The sequence below is a fragment of the Odocoileus virginianus genome, chromosome 2 (genome assembly GCF_023699985.2).
Source record: "Odocoileus virginianus isolate 20LAN1187 ecotype Illinois chromosome 2, Ovbor_1.2, whole genome shotgun sequence".
NCBI classification, from domain to species: domain Eukaryota; kingdom Metazoa; phylum Chordata; class Mammalia; order Artiodactyla; family Cervidae; genus Odocoileus; species Odocoileus virginianus.
The window spans coordinates 84,327,516-84,334,476 of NC_069675.1; the positions used below are offsets into that span (position 1 = coordinate 84,327,516).

The 6,961-nt window shown below is 51.8% G+C and overlaps 1 long non-coding RNA gene across 1 annotated transcript; it reads left to right on the plus strand.

Moving 5' to 3' along the window:
* Positions 1–2,039: 2,039 nt before the first annotated feature.
* On the plus strand, positions 2,040–6,257 carry LOC139030156 (uncharacterized). The gene is made up of 2 exons (XR_011482456.1): positions 2,040–2,925; positions 4,610–6,257. It is a non-coding gene; the product is annotated as an uncharacterized lncRNA (long non-coding RNA).
* The last annotated feature ends 704 nt before the right edge of the window (positions 6,258–6,961 follow it).

Sequence of the window (6,961 nt, forward strand, 5' to 3'; positions counted from 1 at the left end):
TTTCTTTCCAGGGAAATGCTACAGACATGCACCGTGTAAGTTCAAAGCCTGAGTCGACACACTAGGGGACGGAAAAGATGCAGCAAGGACCATAGAGCCCTTCTCGCCGTGGGTACCTGGGGGACCCTCTTGGTCACAGCATCATGGGGCTCCCTGGGAGCCCAGGGTCACCTTCCGGGTCCTGAGAGTCGCCCAGGGAGGAGGTGCCTCAGCGAGCACAGAGCAGTTGCCAGCAGCCCGCTCTCTACTGAGCAGTGATGTGGGGGCTCTTAGTGACCCCCAGTGCCCTGTCCAGCCCCCCAGGGTGAAGGTTGTGGGGGCCCAGCTGGCTCCCTTCAGTGGAGGTGAGGGGACAGGGAAGGAAGCACGGGTCCCTGAGTAGCACCAGGTTCTCCTTCTGTCTTGAGTGGGACACTTGTTCTTTCTTTTCACTACTTTTATCCCCATATTCATAATTTGCCCTCCACCTTCTGTCTCCCCACTGGTCACCATGGGTTTGTTTTTTGTATCTGTGAGTTTGTTTTATATATACTTTCACTTGTATCTCTTCACTTCTTAGAGTCGGTCTTCAAACCCAGCTCCTGGCACTTATGCCAGATTCTTGGCCTCCTTCTCTGTGACCTTGTCCCACTGATGTCCGGGAGTGGAGCTGTGATGGATAAATGAGGTCTTGTGCATACAGAGTTGGTGCCCAGTAATGGCAGCTACTGGCTATTTTATTTTGTGCGAGCCTCTGTGGGTGTGGGGGAGATGGGATGAGTCTGGACGTGGGGGTGACCTCTCTTGTCAGGGATGCCGGTTTAGGTACTCTTGAACTCAGCACGGCCGTCTTCATAGCCGACACGGATATGGCATATTGGAGGCACAGCACATGACATGCTGTCTCTCTGAGAATCCCCCGGTGCCCTCCATCATGCTGTGAGATCAGGCCTTGCCGCTCCCCTTTGACGTGAGGGATGCCTTGGAGAAGCGAGGCCCAGGTGAGCTATTCATCCAAGGTCAAACAGCTCATAAGAGGATGGGGAGACTGTGGCCTGGGTCCTCTCTGCTGCCTCTCTGTGCCTTTGAAGCCCAGTGACCCGGCTCCTTTCACATTTTCAGTGCTCATGACCATCCTAGGGAAACCCTGCAGACAGCCCTGCCTGAGCTCATGTCAAACCCGGGGCCACCACGGAAGCGGCCTGGTTTCTATTGATCGCAGCATGCCAGCCCACACGGAGACACTGCTCAGGGCTCTCAAGCTGGGCTTTATCGAGTTGTCCTCTCTTAGCACTTTGAATGTGTGCCAAGTCACTTCAGTCGTGTCCAACTCTCTCTGACCCCATGGTCTGTAGCCTGCCAGGCTCCTTGGTCCATTCTCCAGGCAAGAATACTGGAGTGGGTTGCCATGTCCTCCTCCAGGGGATCTTTCCCATCCAGGGATCGAACCTGCGTCTCCTGCATTGGCAGGCAGATTCTTTACCACTAACACCACCTGGGAAGCCCTTTCCACTCTAGTGAGGCCGTTTTTGCATAATCCACTTAAAAGAAATATGGGTTAGAAACTGAGACCGATTGTTGCCCAATCAGGCCAAATTACTGGACGCTCTGCTTGGCATATTTTCAAAATTTGCAAAAGACTGGTCTCCTCCTCCTCTCACAGGAAATAATAAACTGACCACAGGGTGTAAAATCTGGTTTAAGTGGAGCTGACCCAGACACAGGCCATAAAGATCAACTCCAGGTCTGCCTGGAATTCTCCTCACCCCATTGAGAGCACGTAGGTCTTTGCGGCCTCGGGATGGGCCTTCAGGGGACAGGCGCCTCCTTTATCTGCAGTCCCTCTCTCTGGACTGCATACCACGGTTGTTATATCAGGAGGGAATTCCCTGTGTGGTTTTGTCACATAAAATCTGATTGCCCCTGAGAGGCCATCAGGGGATTTGTACCTTGATCCTCCCCACAGAGACAGATCCCTCCCCAGGACAAAGGACAGGTAAACAGAAGCTCCAAAACGCACGTGACCTTGCAGCCTCTAGTTTAGGGCTCCTGCTGGAACAATGACAACTGGGACTAGATGTGGCAGAATTATTGGATCATCAACCTGGTGGCCCAGATGGTAAAGAATCTGCCCGCAATGCAGGAGCCCTGGGTTCGATCTCTGGGTCAGGAAGATCCCCTGGAGAAGGGAATGGCAACTCACTCCAGTATTCTTGCCTGGAGAATCCCAAGGATTGAGGAAGCTGGTGGACTACAGTCCATGGGTTTGCAAAGAGTCGGACACGACTGAGCGACTAACACTTTGATTTTTACTTTCAACCTCATCATAAGGAAGGTTTAGTGTTGACAATTGATGCTTTCAAATTGTGGTGTTGGAGAAGACTCTTGAGAGTTCCTTGGACAGCAAGGACATCAAATCAGTCAATCCTAAAGAAAATCAGCCCTGAGTGTTCATTGGAAGGACTTATGCTGAAGTTCCAATACTTTGGCCACCTAATGCAAAGAGCTGACTCTATGGAAAAGAACTTGATACTGGGGAAGGTTGAGGGCAGAAGAAGGGGGTGACAGAGGATGAGATGGTTGGATCTGACTCAATGCACCTGAGGTGTGAGCAAACTCCGGGAGATGGTGGAGGACAGTGAAGCCTGGCTTGCTGCAGTCCATGGGGTTGCAAAGAATAGGACACGACTGAGTGACTGAACAACAACCTCATAAATGAGGAGGGAAGGGCCCTTGGATTCCAAAATGTTGACATCACCCGAATTGCTGGTGGTATCTGGCTTAAGGGGGAGAGCCAAGAATGTCCCCCAAATAGTTTTGGGGTCTATGGCCTGAGAGGTGGGGGGAGAAGGCAGCTGGAGGTAAGTAGAGTTTGGTGGAGAGGACACTGGTTTTGGAATTGGACCCGTCTAGCTTGGATTCTTGCTCTGAAGCGAGAGCCCTTAGGTAAGTTATTCAACCTCTTGACATTTCTTGATGTAAAAAGATGACAACACTGACTTCAAAGGGGTGTTGAGGGGATAGGTTGGAATGTTATCTCTCACACGTCTGGCTCACAGTGGTGTCCTCTATTTGCCCAAGAGCTGGACGTCCAGTCCCCAGGGCCTGGCACAGAGGAAGTTGATAGTGAGTAGTGGCTGAATGAATGCATGATGGATGGATCAGAGGGCAAGAAGCCAGGACAGAGCTTCCCAGGTGGTAAAGAATCCACCTGCCAATGCAGGAGATGTGGATTCATCCCCGGGTTGAGAAGATCCCCTGGAGAAGGAAATGGCAACCCACTCCAGTAAACTTGCCCAGAGAATCCCATGGACAGAGGAACCTGGCGGGTTTCAGTCCATGGGGTTGCAAAGAGTCAGACACGAATGAAGCAACTTGATAGGCATAAATGTGATCATATATTCCAATCTCTGATTTGTTTAACGAGTATATTTAAACTTCATGTTTATAGGTTTGATAAACATTTTTCTGAAGCTAATATGATTCCCACCCCCCCACCCCCCAAAATCACCAACAGATCTGAAGTCCCCAGGTGAACATTGCCTAGTATTATTAACTCAAGGAGAAAGCTTTCAGTTATCTGCTGAGGTCATCTCAAATACCTTTCCTGTGGCTGTCAGAGGGAAATTCAAAAGTTCTGGGTATGGAGTCCTTGTATCTGCTATTGGGGTTTAGAATGACCTGCAAATAATGATTTTTCATAGTTTATTCTCATATATACATAACCTTTAAAAAAAAATCGAGATACAGAGCTGACCCATGAACAACATGGCTTTGTATTGTGAGGGTCCACTTCAACGTGGATTGCTATGGAAGCATTTGAGAACAAGTGTGAGGGTGGAGGTGAGTTTGCCTGGATCCCAGACCCTCGTATATTGTGGAACAACTGCCTTGACTCTTTCCAGAAGCAACACAGCTGTCTGTGCATTTTCAAAATATCTTTATTTGTCTGCGCTGTCTTCATTGCTGCTTGAAGGCTTTCTCTGGCTGTGGGGGGGCGCGGGCTGCTCTCTGGTTGTGGTGCTCGGGCTTCTCATTGTGGGGGCTTCTCTTGTTGTGGAGCACAGGCTCTAGGCATGGGTTTCAGTAGTTGCCTCTCGAGGGCTCCAGAGAGCAGGCTCAGTAGTCACCCTGGCTTAGTCGCCCTGCAGATGTGGGACGTTCCTAGACCAGGTATGAACCCACGTCCCCTACATTAGTAGGTGGATTCCTATCCACTGTGGCCCAGGGAAGTCCTCTCACAATGTATTAACCATTTGACCCAGAAACCTGCCTGCTGGGAACTTGCACTAAGAAAACAATTAAAAAGAAAGGCTCTTGTGTTGGGGGGAGGGGAAAATTACCTTTCATCTTACTGCTATTTTTAACTCATTAATTTAAAGTGAAGGAGGATTCTTTGTTATTCAGGCGGACTGGGTAGCTCACATCCATCCCATTCTTTTTCTTATAGTGAAGTTTCAGAACTTACCTTTAAGAAAACAGAATATAGGAGGCTATCCTATTTTAGAAGGACTGATGCTCATGGTTTCTGATCGCAAAATATTGAATGTGCACTGAGAGGTATGACATAGTTTCCATGTTAAGGGAAAAAAAGAGTTTGTTCCATTTGTTCCTTTTTTTTTTCACGCAGTGTTCATCCAGAGCAGAAGAGCCTCTTCATGGAATTTCTTGTCACCATGAAGTCACAACCAGCCCACAGCTGCCCTCCTCTCCATGTCCCCGACGGCTATAGCATCGGGCTATAGCTAAACCTGGGTCTGTGGAACTTTCTGAGGGTCATGCTCTGTATCCAGTTCCTCGGTTACTGTGGTAAAGACCTTCAGCCACCCAGGTTCCCCTCGTCTGAGGGAAGTGGACTCACCAGCACATGATGTGTCAGGGTCCAGCTCAGAGGAGGTGCCCTCCATTCTGGGGGGCTCAGTGCCCAAGATCTTCGACGAGAATTCACTGCTGTCATGAGAGCTCTTGGTGGCTGGGATTGTCCTGTGAGTCATTCCAGGTGAAGCTGCACTTAGGGAGGAGTTTGTGCCCTGCACCTTGGAAGCTGGAAGACAGTTGTCCTCTCGTCCCTTGGGGACCCTTGAGCCCTTAGCCAGGAGAAGGGCTGTGTTTGGTGGATTTGGAGGAGAACCGGGGCATGAAGGAAGAACCCCTGTGAGGGGGAACTTTGGAGAAAGCAAGGGGCTTTTTTGGCAAGTTAATAATAGCGCAGAGCAGCCTGTCCCGCTGACTGTGGAAGCCTGGGAGAATAACCAGCCTGTTTGTTACCGATGATGCTTCGTTTGGCTATTGAAAGAGCCCAGATCCCAGGACTGTTTTGAGCCTGGTGAAGAAGGTGGTCCCAGCCCGAGGGGTTTTGACTCTGAAGTTTGGCTTAGCTGGGATCCTGCAGACCTGCCTGAGGACAGCTTCTCACCTGGAAAAACAGAAGTTCTCCTCCCCGCCCCCACCATCCAGAGAGGTTCCTGTGGGCATGGCATCTACCTGGGAGGTGGCGGGGTACTGCCTCTGTCTTATCCTGCCTCCCACCTGTGGACCTGAGGCCAGGCCTTCCCGCTACCCCAGAGGACTTGGACTCTGGCTTCTCCCGGAGCACTTCTGGACTCCAGCTCCGTTCTGGACTCTCTGAACCCCAGACTCCCCAACCTGGCCTGAGAGGGCAGGGACTGTGTCCTTCCGGTTCTTCCAGAGGGGAGAGGAGCAGGAGGTGTCCCTGGGAACCACTCACCTGTAAGCAGGTGGAGCCTCCTCACTCCCCAGGGCTGGGAATTTTGGCAGAAGACAGGGGGCTCCTGGGAAGGCCTCCAGGAAGAGGGAGGCTCAATAATCCCGGGGGGGGCGGTTTCTAGAAGGTCATTCCCTCTGCATCTTGGAGGAGGTACAAGGACTCTGGCTTTCTCCCAAACCAGAGACCAGGGAGTGGACTCTGGGGCCTCTTCACCAAAGCCCATCACCCTGCCAGGGACCGCATCCTGGTTACATCTGCCTGCCTGTGAGGTCTCTGCCCGCCCCATCATTTCCACTCCCCCGAGCTGGGTTCAGGCTTCCCTGGTAGCTCAGCTGGTAAAGAATTCGCCTGCAATGTGGGAGACCTGGGTTCGATCCCTAGGTTGAGAAGATCCCCTGGAGAAGGGAACAGCTACCCACACCAGTGTTCTGGCCTGGAGAATTCCATGGACTGTATAGTCCATGGGGTCACAAAGAGTCAGACACAACTGAGCGACTTTCACCTGGGTTCAAGCCTCCACTGCATATTGTATATCCATGGTTCTATATATCCACTGTGCATTGTGTATCCTTGACATTCTGTATATTCACTGTGTCCCCCCCAGGCTCCTTACCTGCCTCCCGCTCCTCCCCGCTTCTTCACGTCCCTGACCGCATGGGGCTGCCTCACGCTCGTCTCTGCCAGTGCTGCTACCTGTCTGATCAGCGGGCAGGCATCTTTTGGAAACAAAGGCAAGCAGTTACACAGTGTGACGGATATCAGAGTGCTTTGGCAGACTTGCTCTTGACCTTTGTCTGTGGGAGGACTTGTTGGCATCCGAGGTGCCTGGTGCGTCTGAGAGAGGTGGATTGACTGGACCAGGGTCACACAGCTCAGTGTGATGAGGCTGGCCACCTCTTCTGCCTCCAGAGCCAGGGTATTCCCACCCGGGGTGTGGCCCTGGGGGTCACTGATGGTCCTGCCTCGTTGGCCTTGATCATGGAATTGGACTTGCCCTCTTGCCTCTCACGGATCTGCTCACGGTGCTTGACCTGGGTTGGCCTCTGGTTGCTGGGGACTCCCCCGACCTCCTTCTCCATGTAGCCTTGATCTCAGTTGATTTCAGCTCTTACTGTGCTCTCAGGCTGGAGGAGCCTGCCGGTCCTCTTGGCCAATGATAACCTGCCATTGTGCTGGGGACAGGGCTTAACACTTTGGAACTTTCTCTCACCCCTGTCCTGCAGTGCACCCACCAGACACTTGGGGATCCACCCC